At 42.4% G+C, this 17,163-nt stretch overlaps 1 pseudogene; it reads right to left on the reverse strand.

The window, feature by feature from the left end:
* Positions 1-527: 527 nt before the first annotated feature.
* LOC143640989 (semaphorin-4C-like) overlaps positions 528-17,163 on the reverse strand; it is a 44,107-nt pseudogene continuing 27,471 nt past the window's right edge.

Raw genomic sequence — 17,163 nt, forward strand, 5'->3', positions numbered from 1 at the left:
AAGTTCAAGGACAATCTCAGCAACTTAGTGAGGCTTTAAGGAATTCAGGGAGATGCTGTCTGTAAGTAAAATATAAAAAAAGGGCTTGGGATGTGGCAACCCTGGATTCAGTCCCCAGTACAAGAAATAATACATCTGAATAAAGCAAAATGACCCCAGAGAAAAGGTATCATTTGAAGGAGGAATAATTCACACAATACAATTGAAAAAGATCTTTATCATTGTGGAATTAGAAAATACATAAACAAAGAAACAAAATGGAGTCAGGTGACAACAGTGTTCTGAGGAGAGCAAGATGAGAGGTGTGTCAGAGCAACCTGGAGGGGAAGGGCCCTGCTTTGGACAGGGCAAGTTTTCTTTATCAACATCAGCACAACTGAACTTCTGAGCCAGAACAGTCCTTAGGGTAGGAGCTGACCTAGGCATGAAAGGATGTAGACAACACCTGCCATTTTAACAACCAAAAGTGTCTCTAAACAATATCACAGGCCCTTAGGCCCGCTCCTGAGGGCCCTAGAAAGAGGTGTTCAAGAAGGCAGGGGCTGGCCTGGGTTGCCAGGAGGTGCAGATAGGGACCCAACTCCAAGCTGGCCCCAGCATGTCCAGGCACAATCTAGAGGGGCCATCCAATTACTAGTATCCAACAGGATCTCAAAATTACTCTTCTGTTTCTGAGCTGGAAAGGGGACTGATGTGATGTTTGAGCAACTCCAGCGGGTACAATAGGGTCCTCTCTGCTGCCTTGATATCATTTTCCAGATTTTCCTGAAGCCGCTGGCAAAGCGACCAAACCAGAAAAACCAGTAACACCAGGCTCAGAGCCCCCAGGGCAACCACAGCCAGCCACATAAGCCATAGGTATTCCATGGGGGCCTGAACCTCCAGGTCACTGAGGGGCCCACTATCACAGCCACAAGATACCCCTCAACAGCCAGCCATGTCCCCTACTCCTCTGAAAAGCAGTTGTAGGCCCCAGCATGGTGATATTGGGCAGTCATCACCACCAGGGCTTGGAGATGGGCATCATAGTGGATGGAGCCTGGTTCATCTGCAGGTAGGTCCTGGCCCTCAAAGATCCAGCGGGCATAGGCCAACTTGGAGGAGAGGGACAGGGAAGTACCAAGTCTGTGCCCACTACCATTGTGATGTTTTTCAGCATTCACCTGACTGTAGCAACAGAGAGAGAAGGTAGCAGAGTCAGTGCAAGAGACCAAGGGCCAGGGAGGTGTGATGTGGAAAATCCACCTAAGGACCACAGCCCATCTGGAGTGGAGGGGAACACAAAAAAGCTCACCTTTCTTAGTGCCATGAAGGTCACAAAAGCCTCTGATATCTGAGATCCCCATGTTCTGAACAAGTAGAGATCTGGCAGAGGAAAGGGGTGTCAGAAGCATGGTTCCAACCACCGTATCCACACACCTTCCTGGTCCCAGCCCTTGCAGAACCCAGCTCACCCAGAGTAGCTGGCCACAGACAAACAGTGACTAGTGTTGATGCTCCAGGCAGAGTAGGAGTCCCGCGCAAGGACACAGTCTGCACAGATGTGGTACTTCACAGAGTCTGCCAGGGGCAGCTGGACCAACTGAGAGTAGGAGCCAGCAAAGAGAAGCTTCTGTGGGAGAAGAGGAGTGAGAGGGTTGGTAGGGCCACATTCATCCCAGGGCTGCTCAGACCCCAAGGAGCACAAGCATGAGAGGTGCCCATATGAAGAAGAGGCAGAAGACAGCACTGCAAAGGAAGGTGCAAGTCTCAAGAAAACAGGGAGGCTATACACACAGAAGGCATGAAACATTTTCCTCCAGTGCTCTTGGCTCTCACAATAGCACCAGCACAGCATAAGGTGTTCTCTGTTTGAATGGTAACTGCCAATCTGAGTGTTTACACAACCCCATATTCTTTCTGCTATTACTCCATGTGCTGGGAAACAATTTTAAGTGATAATAGCTGCAAAAGGCAAACAAATCATCATCCAGAGGATGCTGCAAATGTGTATGAGGGTTAAGAAAAAAGACAACACTTCAGGGGACATGGTGGGGAATCAGCGGGTCAGGCCCAGTGCACCACTGGGGACTAGGCAGAAACCAACGCTGGGAGGGCACCATAAGCATGTCAAAGCTGGGGAAGTCTGGAGAGTATGGAGAGGATCAGAGAGGAGGCTGTAAGCAGAGTCCTGGAGCCACATAGAGGTGTCTAAAAAAAAACCATGAGTTTTCTCCAGGACTAATTCTGGGAATGCAGCCCTGCAGGGACCACTCCTGTGGAGTGCCAATCCTGTCAGCACACACCCTGACTTCCCAGGCTTGCCCTGAGCTTACTTAGGTGTGCTGAACTGGCCAACCATGCCAACCTGATTTGGGGATGGTGGAGTGGGTGCAATGGCAGTGCATGGAGTCTAATTAGCTACCTTGCTTGGTGACAGCACAAGGCTTTCCACATTTTTCTTATCAAACACTAACAGTTCCTCAATCAGGTAGACCCCAGGCCTCAGGATCACAGCCTTGAGCAGCCAGCCATCTCCTGGAAAAGTCTGGAGAAGGGAGTGTCAATGACAGGGAATGAGGCTCTTGGGTGTCTTCCAGCCCCAGACACACCCAAGAGCTTACCCACCTGTGCCAATGAATAGCAGTGTATAGGTGGCTTTGTCAAATCCTGTAAATTGGTCAGCCACCAGGTGGGTGAAGTTGGTGTTTTCATGAGCAGGGGCTGGCCCCATGAAGGCTCTACCTGCTTGTCCATCAGTGGGTGCTTCTTGATGAAGATGAGGGTTCTGTCAGCCAGCTCCAGAGAGCTGGTGTGACCATGGTGATGGTGCCATTTGTTGATGCACTTGTGGGGGTAGGGGTATGGACAGGGGAGTTATCAGCTGTTGGGAGGCCACTGGAACTGACAGGGAACACTTCCTGCCCAAAAGACTCACTGAACCAGGCTGGGGGCTGGGTACTGGGTCAGTGTATTGACCCCACTTCTGCACTTCCTCAAACAACCCAGGGTTGGTTTCAGCCTAGTCCCCAGTGGTGCTCTGGTCCTGACCTGCTGGTTCCCCACCATGTCCTCCTCCTTGTAGGGACCTTGGAACACCCACTGGATCTCTTCCAACTGGTACTCACAGACTGAGGAAAGGTCCACATTACCCCTGTTGCAATGAGAGAGGGATCTCAAGGGTCAGGTCCGATGCCCACCTTAACATCTCACCCCAGCTCCAGAGATTGCAGGAATGTAGGGATCAGCAGAAAATGCTCATGGGCAGAAGAATATACCAGCAGGCAGATCTAAGGTGCCACCAGGCAGGGCCTTGCCTTCTTTCCCCAGGGGCCTTTAAAAGGGGCAAGTACTCAGTGTTCCAGACACTGACCACTTGGATGTCCCTATAGGACAGCATGGTTCAGGCCCTCCCACCCACATACTGCCCTTGACGCGAACACCTGCTCATCCCCACCCCAGCATTCCTGGCCAACTCACCATCACATATGAAATACACCAAAGAAGGTGGTCTTGTGCCAGGAGGCACCCTGCAGGGTGTGCACAGCCTGCAGCTGGTTGAAATAGAGCTGCTGGTTGGGCACTTAGCACCCCAGCTGTGACTTCAGAAATTTGGTCCACTTCTCCTGCAGTGTGTGTGCACCGGCTATGTCACTCTGGCAGATATCAAGGAGATGCAGTGGGTCAGCCGATGCCCAGCCCACAGGGTTCCCAGGGCTCATGCTGGGGGCTCAATATCTTGCAGACACGGGCAACTTGGGCCTGTAGCTGCTTGGTACAGCAGTCGTATTCCACCACCCTCTCACTGAAGAAGTACACCTTGTAGTCATCCCCTGTGATGCTCCCCACACTCTCAGGGACATAGGCAGAGGCAATGAAGTGGGGCCCTGCAGCAAGGCAAGGAGGTTCAGTCATAAGGTGACAAGGACCTCACAGGTTTTCCACCCTGGGCTTCCTCAGTCCTTCTCCCTGCTCACTGTTGAGCCATAAGGCCTCGTACTCTGCCTTCATGGGGTGATAGGGCCCCATGTTCTGGAGGATGACAGGCTGGGTGCCCAGGAAGTTATTGAGGGTGGCTGAGTACAACTCACCATCTGTGGGAAATGGAAGGATAGTCAGGCCATAAACAAGGTGTAGACACCCCAGAGTGTGTCAAGTTCCAAGGGACTCACCCAAAACAGGCACATCCACTCACCTACAAGAAGGCCAGTGTGGCCCTTAGCTGGGTCATAGGGACAATTCCCCTTCCCATCATCAAAATCTTCATGCTCCAAAGTGAAGGTGAGCATGTTCTAGAGGCAGAAGGAGGATGAGCATGAGGGCAGGACCCCATACTGGAGGCCAGGGTGGCAGGCAGCCAGGGTGGGGCAGCAATCACAATGTAGGTGCACTTGGACTGAAAGGCATAGGTACCACAGACATACAGATGGGAGGTGTTGTAAGGCTGCAGGAAGCAGATGCAGTTGAAACACTCCATCTTGGGGATAAAGGGATCAGTCAGTGAGACCCCTAGGTGAGGGCCACTAGTGCCGAGGCTAAAGAGAGGTCTGCCCTCCTATGACAGTACTCCAGGGAAGAGTGCCCTGTGAGGCTCAGGAGGCCAGCAGTTCCTGAGCATTTACATGGTTGCTCTTCCCTTTCTCAGAACACTCGATCTTCTTCTCAGCTGGTGCCTCCCAGAAGATCTAGTGGACAAGGACTATGGTAATGTCATAAGTAGATGCAGAGAATGATGATACCCTGTGGGAAATCTTGATCCTCATCCTCCAGAAGCTTCTTTCAGTACAGGACAGAAGCCCCTAGCCACCAGCAAGGAGTCCTGGCACTTGTCTTCCAAGTCACTCAGGAGGCTGAGGCAGAAGTATTACAAATTGAAGGCCAGCCCTTGCAACTTAGTAAGAACTTGTATGTAAATAAAGTTTGAAAAGGGGCTGTGAATGCAGCTCATAGAGTGTCCCTGTGTTTAAGCTCAAGTACATGGGTATGTTTGGGGGGAGTCCCATAGTACTTCATCATGGCATAATCCAGTAAGTGCCATAGAAGGGAAGAGAGAGCTTGCTGATCCTGATGGGGGTTGGGAAGGCCTGGAGGTACACTATTTGATGAGATACCATGTGGTTTAATTGGGTCAAATGGTGGTTGCATTCCAAGCTTTCTGAGGAATCTCCATATTGCTTTCCAGAGTGGCTGTACCCATCCAAATTGATTTATTCTAAGCAAGTGTCTTCCCATGTCTTTTAAGTTTAGAGGCAAGGAGTTCTTTTTCCAAGGATGTCATGCCACTTTTTAAATTATTGTTGAAACTCCAAATATGTGTAGCTTTTCATCCACCCTTCCCACACACAAGTAAATGAATATCACAGTATCTCACTGGATCTCCAGTGCCCATATGTGTTTGCAGCTGATGGCAGGGTTGAAGTTTTGTGGCAGAGATCAGACAGCACAGGCTCAGAATGTTTCTCTCCTCCTTATTTCCCATCCTTTTATCATTGGAGATGGAGCCCAGCAGCCTGCTTGAATCCTTAGGTAGTGTGACCCTAGAATATTGGTGGCATTATTTCTACTCTCCATTAGGTACCAATAGCAAAAAAGCACATTGGGGGCACACTTATAGCATCTGCAGTAAGTATGAAGTTTGTGTGCATCTGTTGGGCTGCAGTGATGAGATGAATCCTCTTTGTTAATATGTGACTTGCAACTTGAAGCCTCCCCAGTCTCTGAATTATAAAGCAGGTTGCTCTGTGGGCAGCCTTTCAGCCAGAGAACACATGGAACAGAGCAAGGGATAATTCTGGGAATGCAAAGAGCACACTGGAATTTTTTTTCCTTTCCCTTTTGGTGGTGACTTTAGGTAACAGCTTCGTCAAAACCTGGCTGATTCCATAAAGCCTTGGAAGTAAGGGCTGCTAGAAATGAGAGCACACTGAAGTATGTCAGCAAAAGAAGAACAAGGGGCTGCTCTTGTAACATGCACTCTAGTACCTTGACCCCTCTCCCAAAAACTATAGTTCCGAGTCAGGCATGGTTGTGCATACCTGTAATCCTAGTGGCTCTAAAGGCTGAGGTAGGAGGATTGCAAGTTCAAAGCCAGCCCCAGCAAAAGCAAGGCCCTAAGCAACTCAGTGAGACCCTATTGCTAAATAAAATATGAAAAAGGGCTGGGGATATGGGTCAGTGGTTAAGTGTCCCTGGGCTCAATCCCCTGTAAAGGGGGGATTTTTTTGTATGCTAATTATATAGAATAGTGGGTTTTGTTGTGGTATATTTGAAACTGCATATACTATAACTGTAACATAGACAAAGGGGTCAGAGGGAGAGTTGAGGGATGCAAGGGGAGGGTACCCTGAATGAAATATATCAATCAGAATATCATGAATCCTATAAAGAAAGAAACTTTCAAGCCTTCCACAGAACTAAGACTCTGTCTACCACCAACAGATGGAGCTGGGGGTGGGGGGCTTATGTCATGTCCCTTTGGCTTGGAAACAAATATTTGTAAACACTTTTTCAGAACCTAACATAAATTGAGACTGAAATAGAAGACAGGAACTTATTATGCTTGATCATGACCTGTTGGCATAATACTTAAGATTTATTGATTCCCTTCTTCTATAATTCCATAGTCATAAAGAGAATTGGAACCATTTTGTTAAAAGCTAGAATGCTAGGTAGTGCTTGTCCTGGAGAAAATGTACCAGAAGTTTGTGCCTCAAAGAAGTGGAGTGGAGTTACAGCTACAAACCTGTTTTCTCTGATATCCATTTCTAGGAAATTGTTTTCACAATATCTGAGCATCTCTTAATTAATTGGTAAAATGAATTTCTGAGCAGAATTGTACTGTGGTCTGATAAGCCAGAAAATCCCCTCTTATTCACCCCTCACAAACACTCTGCTTAGCATTTTAAAAGGATTCTCCCCTCTTCAAAGATGAAGAATGATTGTTGTTTTTATTTTATCAATCCACATATTTAAACAAGTTTTTTCTGTTTTGTTTTATACCTGAAATTGAACCCAAGGGCAGTTAACCACTGAGCTATATGCCCATCCCTTTTTCTATTTTATTTAGAGACAGGATCTCACTAAGTTGCTGAGGCTGGCTTTGAACTTGCAATCCACTTACCTCAGCCTTCAGAGCTGCTGAGATTACAGGGGTGCAACACTGCACCCAGCTAAATGTAACTTTTTAATTCCACTTCTACACATGGGTGTATAAAGTCAATGTGACCTCAACTGATGTACCCTGCAGATTAGCCACTGGTAAACACAAACAAGATTGGTGACTTTTTAAGCAAATGGTTAGATATCTCACCACTTTTCACAGTTTGTCCATGGTTAGCATATACAGTTTCAGCAATAATCTTGCAGTTTCTGATGTAAGTTCTTGCCATAAATTTTTATTGGGGGGGGCAGGGATAGGAGCTAGGATTTTCACACTAAAGCCTGCTGTCCGTTGTGTGGATAATCCTCAGTTTTTTTCTTTGCATTTGACTGTGCAGATGACATAAAAACATTTTGTGAATTGGAAAGTATGATCACATTCCCCCTCAGGTTTCATTGAGGCACAGATTCCTAGTGAATCTAGTTTATGCCTGCACATTTTTGGGGAGGTGAAGTACTTTTGCTCTGAAGGATGCTGCAGCCACTTTTCAAGTGGGAAAAAAGTTATCTCTAATACATGTGAAATTTTCACTACCTAAGAGGAAGGGAGTTGGAAAACAGCTTTTATCTTTTTCTTTTTTTTCCTTTTTCTTTCTTTCTTTTTTTTTTTTTTTTTTTTTGTACCTGGGATTGAACTCAGTGGCACTCAACTACTGAGCCACATCCCAGCCCCGTCCCTTTTTTATTTTATTTAGATACAGGTTTTCCCTGACTTGCTTAGGGCCTTGCTAAGTTATTGAGGCTGGCTTTGAATTTGCCAACTTCCTGCTTCAGCCTCCTGAGCTGCTGGGATTACAGGCATGCCCAGCTAGGAAGCAGTTTTAAATCACAGAGACATTTGATGTGCATATTTGTGTGAGTTAGAGTCTTACTAGAGACATTTTTTAAAATAGTTTTTAAGTTAGAGATGAACTCAATATCATTATCTGGTTTATGTATTTTTATGTGGTGCTGAGGATTGAACCCCAGTGCCTCACTTGTGCTAGGCAAGCACTCTACCACTGAGCCACAATGCCAGCCCACAAATTAATGTATTAAAGCTCAGATTTTCCTCCTGTCAAGTGGAGTATTACCAACATACTTCACAGGGTTGCAAAGAGGAGTTAGAAAAAGTGCTTAGAAGAATATATTCTCTATAATCCTTAGATATTGTGATTAATGTATCATGCACAATTTCAAGTAGCTTACATCATAAGACACAGCTAAAAAGGGTGAAATGAATATCCCCCAGTGGTAGAAAAAGCAATTTGACACATTCTGGAGTCCTGATACATTTTTACTCTGGAGTCCTGATACATTCTTACTCAGATCGTAAATGGGGTTCTGTGTGCCCCTCCTATGGTTCATGATGGTTTTACTAGGTTTGTATATAGTAGGAGTACAGGTAGAGCAGCAGATGATACAGCCTCAGGGCCAGGCTGTATTTATTGACATTATCTGGGAAAAGACCTGAGGTTTCTGGGGGAGGAAACAAACAGTAGCTGATAAAGTTTGGTGGTACAAAGCATGATTCCAGAGAAAGCAATGCTCCCCAGCTAGCTGGTGACAGATTCCTGCTTGCTCTTCCTTTAAGCTAAGAGATGAGCAGAGGTTGATGGGAAGGGAGTGGGCGTGAGTTTGATTCTTCCTCATGGCTTTATCTTTGTGAAATAGGTTAGGGAGATTGTTATTTGGAACTTCAGGATATTTCTGTACCCCATAATAAGCGAGTCTGTGCTAGACAGATTGATAGCACTCCATAAATAGAGATGGCCCCCACCTTATGATGGGTTGACTTAAAATATTTCAACTTTACAGTGATGTGAGAGCAGATCTTGGCAACCACTCTGTTTTTTTTTTTTTCACTTTGAGTTCAATATTCAGTGAATTCCATGAGCCTTACAACACTGTGTTATAAATTGAGCTCTGTGCTGGGCACAGGGGTGCAGGCCTGCACCTGTAATCCCAGCAGTTTGGTAGGCTGAAGCAGGAATATCACAAGTTCAAGTTCAGCTTTACCAATTTGGCGAGGCCCTAAGCAACTCAGCGCAACTCTGTCTCTAAATAAAATACAAAATAGGGATGAGATGTGCCTCAGTAGTTGAGCGCCCCTGAGTTCAATCTCCAGTACCCCCTCGCAACAAAAAGAGGTATGGCATCAGTGATTTTGCTCTGCAGCAGACTCACACCACTGGAGTTTGTTTAAGGCAAGCGAGGCTGAGATTTGATATTTGGTGGGTTAAGTGTATTGAATGCATTTCAATACAATATTTTTAACTTCCTGTGGGCATCCTTTTATTGTAGATTGAAGAGCATGAGTATTGGTTAGTGGGTTGAGGATTAGGGGACAACCTCTAAATGTTTATGTCATCTATAGAAAAGCAAAGAATTGACATAAACTAGTCTGTGTTAGTTACATATTAAAATTCTTGTTGTGCCATATGCTGATAAACGTATAACAAATTATTGCTGTAATGACTGATAACACTCAGTTTGGAATTGGGTAGACATGTTAGCATATGACTCTTTGGAGCCAGTACAAACTTATAAACTCACACAACTAATTAATAACCCTTGTGTGATGGGTACTGTGCTAAGTGGTTTAGGTATATTTGTTCATTTAAACATCACTGTACCTTTTTTTTGGTACCAGGGATTGAACCCTGGGGAACTTAACTACAGAGCCACATCCCGAGCTCTTTTTTTATAACCATAGCCACATCCCCAGCTCTTTTTTATATTTTATTTAAAGACAGGGTCTTGATAAGTAAGTTGCTTAGGGTCTTGCTAAGTTGCTGAGCTGGTTTGAACTTGCAGTCTTCCTGCCTAAGCCTCCAGAGTTGCTGGGATTACTGGTGTGTCACCATGCCTGGCATAGAACCTCTTTTGAAAGGAGAAAACTGAAGTTCATAGAGTTCAAGAAGCTAGCCCAAGGTTACATGAGTTGTTAGTGACAGAATTTCCATGGGGACCCACACAGCCTGGCTTCAGGGTTCATGCTGTGGACTCAAAACTATACTGTCACCTCTCAGCAAAATTTCAACATTGCTAATCTGAAGTTTCCTTAAGTTAGAAAAACTCACACAAGAGCACAGTCTAAATCAGAGCTAAACTTGACTAAATCCTCTTGCTCTGTCCCATTTGCAAGCAGGTGCAGCTGTAGGTCGGGGAAATAGGTTCCTTACTCCCTTTGAGTGTCCGGAATTACCCCTTGAAAGCCACACACTCCTCCTGGCTGTGTCTTCTCTCCCACAGGCATCCCTCTTTCCCCAGACTGTGCCAAGCATACATTACTCTCTTCATACAGGAGTCTACAAGGGCCTCCAAAAGCATATTTAAGTGTTACCTTATGGCTAATTTTCTCCCTGGAATCAGCCACTGTGGAATTCTGAGGAACCAAACACTTGCCTTTATCACATTGTTTACACTATATAAGCCATTTTATTTTATTTTATTCTTGTACCAGGGATTGAACCCAATGGTGTTTAACAACTGAGCCACATCTCCAGCCCTTTTCTTGTATTTTATTTTGAGATAGGGACTCGCTGAGTTGCCTAAAGCCTCACTATATTGCTGATACTAGCCTCGAAGTTGACATCTTCCTCCCTCAGCCCCCTGAGCTGCTGGAATTACAGGTATGCACCACCACCCCTAGCACATTCCCAGCCCCCTCCATCACTCAGACACTCATACTCCACCCCAACTGTACACTTTTGAGTTATTTTTCAAGCTACCCCCTAGGGCCCTCTTCTTCATAGGAGTGCTCCTTTTGTCACCAAATAATGTTGATCAGTGCCTTTAAAATGAAGATGTCTTAATTTGAAGATTATTTTTCCCTTTGGTCATTCTAGGCAAAGAAATGGCATTTCTTCTCACTGTGAACCATCAGGACACTGCAATGTAGGACACATTCTTTGTTGATATTTTGTTCTCTCAGTGGGATCATTGTAGATATTTCTGCCACATCAATCTGGGTTGTGTTATCCATATGGCATACACTACAGAGGATGGACATGGTCAGGAAGAAAAGGGCAGTGGTGTCCAGGGCTTATCTCTACCTAATGGTGGACCATTATAGTGGCCTGAAGCAAAGAGTAGAGCTATTGCACCTCTGAAGGGTGCATAGCTGCCTACAGATTCATCTGTGATAGTTTCTTGCCCTGAAGTGTACAGGGTAGACCAGGCACAGTGGTGCATGACTGTCATCCCAGCATCTCAGGAGGCTGAAGCAGGAGGATCACAAGTTCAAAGCCAACCTCAGAAACTTAGTGAGGTGCCAAGCATCCCAGTGAGACCCTGTCTCTAAAAAAAATACAAAATAGTGCTGAGGATGTGGCTCAGTGGTCAAGTGCCCCTGAGTTCAATCCCGGGTTACCCTGGTCCCTCCAAAAAAAAAAATAGAGCTGCTGGAAAGGGTTTGACATCTTTCTCACTCTGGGTAACGTGACTGTTGTGTCAGTATTTTAGCCTCACATCAGTGATGCTCAGGCAGCTTTATCTATTGATGGTCATCTCGCATGCCCCCAATTGTAGTCTGTCTTATGTCTTTTGCATAACTCAGTCCTGCACCATCAATGCTGCTTGATGTTGATAGTGACCATGAAATAATAAGAAGGTGGGGCATGATCTAGGTGGGTACAAGCACACTTGGTGGCTAAAAGTTTTCATGGTTCTGTGTGTATTCATTAAGGACCATGAAAGTGTCAAGAACATTGATTTTGAGGTTACAAATTAAATCTGGTGGGTAGGAAAATTTGCACACATAGAAACTATTAATAATGAGGATTAAATGTCTCTCTCCCTGTGTGTGCAGCTGGAAAGAGGAACCACTTTTGTGATGCAGTGAAAAATCCCTCACCTACCAATTTATAACACTTTAGCTTTGGCTAAATCTCCAATTTCTCTTATCCTTCTGTAAAATGGAATGATACCATAGGGATTTATGAGCATTAAACAATTTGATGACCTTAGAACAGTAGGTAGTTGATACATATGTGTGTCCCCTGCATAGATAGTATTATTTTGGTGGATGTGGGTGGTGGTGATGGTGACATGAGCCTTGGAGACATTAAGCATCAACCTCAGCATCCTAATATTGAAAGGAATAATGTTTCTGGGTATTCTGGTTTATTTTCCACTCAGTACATACTATAATAACTATTTGGAAGACTATTGTGAGCATTCAATAAAATATCCTGCTGGATAGATTTTGGTCATCTTTGAATCCCAATACAATTGGGAGATGTTTCACAGTCATGGAACAGTATAGATATCGCTTATCATTTTCCTTCTGATTATAAGTATCACCTAGGATATGTAATTTTTTTTCAGTATTGAGGGTGGAACCCAGGGCCTTGCATGTGATAGGAAAGTGCTCTACCACTGAGATGCATCCCCAGCCTATTCTTATTCTCCTTCTTCTTCTTCTTCTTATTATTATTATTTTGAGACAGGGTCTTCCCAAGTTGTTGAGGCTGGCCTGAAATGTGTCACCCTATTGCCTCAGCCTCCTAAGATGCTAAGATTATAGGTATGTGCCACTGTGACCAGCAAGAAACACAAGTTATTTTTTTTGTACCAGGAAATAAACCCAGGGGGCATTTTATCCACTGATCCACATCTCCAGTCCTTTTATATATTTTATTTAGAGACAGGGACTTGCTAAATTGCTTAGGGTCTCACTAAGTTGATGAAGCTGGCTTCAAACTTTCAATCCTCCTCCCTCAGACTCCCAAACTGCTGGGAATACAGGTATAAACCACTGTGCCTGTCAGGATATAGAAATTTTCATGGATGTTATCTTTCCATGAGAATTTTAAAGTTCCTCACTACTTGGCAAATTATAGTTCTTGTTAATAGTGATTATCAATATTTTGTCTTATGCCAGTCATTCATGATAGAGTTGATTTGTCTGTGGGGAGACACATGGCAATGTTTTGCTTGTCACAAGTATGCAGAGGTGCTACTACCATCAAGTGAGTAGATGACAGGGACACTGCTAAACCTCCTGCAATGCACACAACATGCCTTACAGCTGGGACAGCCCAGAATGTCAATAGTGCCAGGGCTGAAGCACTCTGCACTAACTGAAAGCTCCTTGGAAGCAGCACTGTGTCCTACTCCCTGTCCTGAGCCCTGGCATGGATCCCTATCAGATCTACCTTGGGTCCTCAGGTACCTCCTGAGTTACATAGTCTACAAATACACTAAGCCCCTGGGTTTAGCATTTCTGCAGATTAACTTTGTGACTTCTAGATTTCGGGATTCATCCACAGCCATTTTTGATATTTTATTCAGGACAGGGTCTCACTGAATTGGTTAGGGCTTCAATAAGTTGCTGAGGCTGGCCTTGAACTCATGATCCTCCTGCCTCAACCTCTTAGATGCTGGTATGACAGGTGTGTGCCACCATGCCCATCTCTCTTCTGTTTTTATTTTACATTTTTGATGACAGAGATTTAACACAGGGCCTTGGACATACACATATAGCATACACTATAAATATAATTTTATCCTCTTAAAAATATTAATCTCATAATATCACAGACATTAGGAAAAAAACAGTATAAACACAGCTCAAAGCACTGTCCATGGACTGCCCTCACTCTCAAAACTGTTGATCCCCAGGGAAGCGAGTACAGAAAGTGAGAGAGTTCAGAAACTTGGGAAGCCATGGGCCAGTGCTTGGTGGTTTCTGTTCTCTGTGGGTATCTTTCCTCACCATATTCAAGAATATGAATTTCTTTTACAATGTATGACCTTTTAGTATTTAAACTTTGCATAATAGTTAAAATTGTTGGATAATTCAAAGACATATTTTTCTAACTTTTATCATGTAATAGTTAAAATGTACAGAGAAACTGAGGGAATTGTATAGCGAACAATTATAGAACTACTAAAAATGTGGATTGGGTTGCCATGCTGCTGCTTGCAGGTCCAGCCAGTGTGGAAATGAAGCCTTTGTTTGGAAATGAACTTCTTCTGGAACAAGCCCTGCCCCTTATTTCATGTATTGTTTCTGCCTGCTGTTGTACCACTCAATCAGGACTGAGTAGTTTCTACAGAGAACTTTAGGCACTGTTGCTTCACCCAGTAGCAATACATGGTTGTTTCAGAAGCACAGAGAGCCCATATTTGGATCCCCAGTTTTAGCAGGTATTGACATTTAGGTGTCTTAAGTGCACATTTATGTCTCTTTCCCAATCTTACCCTGTCACGTCCTACCCCTAGTCTTCTGCTTATTTTATGGTTTTCTCCTTTCATTCACCTTTTGGTTTATTCTGATCCAACTACTTTCCTAAATTTATTAGAATTTTTGGTAATTTTTTTTGTCTTTGTGTGTTTATGTGGGAATGTATTATGGGTTTTTGTTTTTATTTATTTGGGGTTTTTTTTGGTGGCAATAAAAAAGGATATCCAGAGACAATTACAATAATAGTAAAACAGAAACACAAGTGCCAGATGCAAGGCATAGTGAACTATGCCTTACATCAGGGTGAATCTGTCACCCCCTACTTTTTGTTTATACACTTCAGTGAAGGAAATAGAGATATGTTTGATGTCTTCGATTACATTTTTACCTTCCATAAAGTAAGATCATTATGGTATTAAAAGAATTTCTTATAAAATGCAGGACACACAAAAAAAAGACTTCTCCTATTCATATCTAAAGCTTGAAAAACATTAAGTACGCTGTATAACAGAAAGAAAGTTTCAACAGGGTGTTTTTAACCATTTAATTTTTTTTCTTTCTATAATGTATGTTGTGGGAAGGGACACTTCAACAATTGCTTTCTGGTCACACATAAAACAATTCTACCTGTCTTCTATGAGGGAAATTAAGTTGTATCAAAGGATTTCTTGCAACATTTATAAGGACCTTTCTTTCCTGAAGAATTCCTGCCAAGTATTTTCTGTGGGACAATAAAAATGTTATCAATTGTTAGGTTTATTTTTTAAGAAACTAATTATGATGAAATGATGAAGATAGTTGTGTCTTAAGTGTAGTTTTAAATTGATTTTTTTTTTGGTATCAGGCACATTAAACCCAGGGGCACTTAGGCAGTGAACCACATATTCAGCCCATTTTTTACTTTTTATTTGGATACATGGTCTTTCTAAGTTGTTCAGAGCCTCAATAAGTTGCAATAGTCCTGCCTCACCCCAGAGTTATTGCAATTGCAGACATGAACCATTGTGGCTGACTGAAATTAATTTTGATGAATCCTGGGGTTTTTTGGAGATCAGAAAGCTAATATATCTTGCCTAGTAAGTCTCTCCATGAACTCTGAGAAAGTTCTCATACTTCTATCAGCACAATACTCTTTGTTTTAAGATAGCTTTAGAAAATAGAACATCAATGTTTATTCTTTTTTTTAAAGAGAGAGAGATATATAATTTTTTAATATTTATTTTTTATTTTTCAGCGGACATAACATCTTTATTTGTATGTGGTGCTGAGGATCGAACCCGGGCCACATGCTTAAGTGTGCTACCACTTGAGCCACATCTTCAGCTCTCATTGTTTATTCTTAAATTGCAGTTTTCACAAATGTACTGGGTGAAACAACACAAGTAAAATATCTAGTAATTTTCATAAAGATCCTGAGTTATATTAAAATGCTATATCCACTTTCTCAATAATTAGAAAAAAATGGAGTAAAATGGAATATATTGGTTTTGTATTTTTTTAGAGAGAGGGTCTTACTGAGTTTCTTAGCAACTCGCTTTTGCTGAGGCTGGCTTTGAATTTGTGATCCTCCTGTCTCAGCCTCCCAAGCTGTTGGGATTACAGGTATGCACCACCATGCCCAGACAGAATATACTGTTTTAAATGAGTTTTAAAACTTCATTTTTTCTTGTTAGTGTAAGCATGTGAATCAAAGAGAACACTAGTGACATGGTAATAACAAGTCTGTAGTTGCATTAAACAAATTTTACATTTTAGCCAATTTTTCACTGTAGGCAAATTTCTTTAACTATTCCAAAAATGTTAGACTACAATGAATTTTGCTGATAGGTGATGAGCCAAGTTTCAGGGTCTTGGTGATATTATGTGTGTTTGCCTCCAATTTCTTTCTGGAAAACATCTGATAAGAATTTAACTTTTAACCAAGTAGAAGTATCTATACAAATGGCTCATTTATTTTTCTTGATCCTATCCCTTTTTTTTTTTCTTGAGGAATTTTAAAATTTTGAATATAAATGTTTATCTTTACTATTTTAATTAATGTTCTAACATTTGATATGTTTTTCATATCACTTTTCTAATTTATCAGAAATTGTTTCGTACTGCTTATGGCTATTTTCCCCAGCTTGGTAAAATTTCATATATTTGTGGAGCATATTCACCACAGTGTAGTAAGTAGAATAACATGATATTTTCATTTCTTTCAAGAATATATTCTCACCAAACCCTAGAATATTCAGTGGAACAGGGAATAAATTATTTATCACTACCCAATATAAGGGAAGGTATAAAAAATATAAGAACGAAAATTTACTTTTTAAGAAGGAATGGAATTTTTTTGGAGAGAGAAAAGGTAAAAAATTTTCTTAATGAATACAACAAATGAATGATTATTATTTAAAATAAAATCAGGTTATGTTTTTGAATAACATTTCAGAAGACTCCTCAACTTATGGCACTCCCATTTTGGGGGGTAATACTTTATACATAATTATGTAATTATACCATTTTACTATTCAGTATTTTATATAAAACCAGTAATAATATACCATACTTTCAAATCAAGAATATGCATCAATCTACATATATATGCACAATTTATAGGCCATTGTAATGCTATATTCAAAATACTTTCAAGATAATCAACATTCAATCAGTTCTGTCAGTTTTAAAAGTATGATAATAAACAAAAAAATCAAAACAATGATCAAAGACTGATTAACCATTTATTTTTTAAAACTAATAATCTGTTCATGATTGCAGATTAGATAAAAGTCTGCAAATTATTAATATAATACTGCATTGCTCTTCTATGACAGATGTTCCATGTGATAAGGAGGTAATTTCCTTCAGAGTAT

This window comes from Callospermophilus lateralis, unplaced genomic scaffold (assembly GCF_048772815.1).
Source record: "Callospermophilus lateralis isolate mCalLat2 unplaced genomic scaffold, mCalLat2.hap1 Scaffold_82, whole genome shotgun sequence".
Taxonomy (NCBI): Eukaryota; Metazoa; Chordata; class Mammalia; order Rodentia; family Sciuridae; genus Callospermophilus; species Callospermophilus lateralis.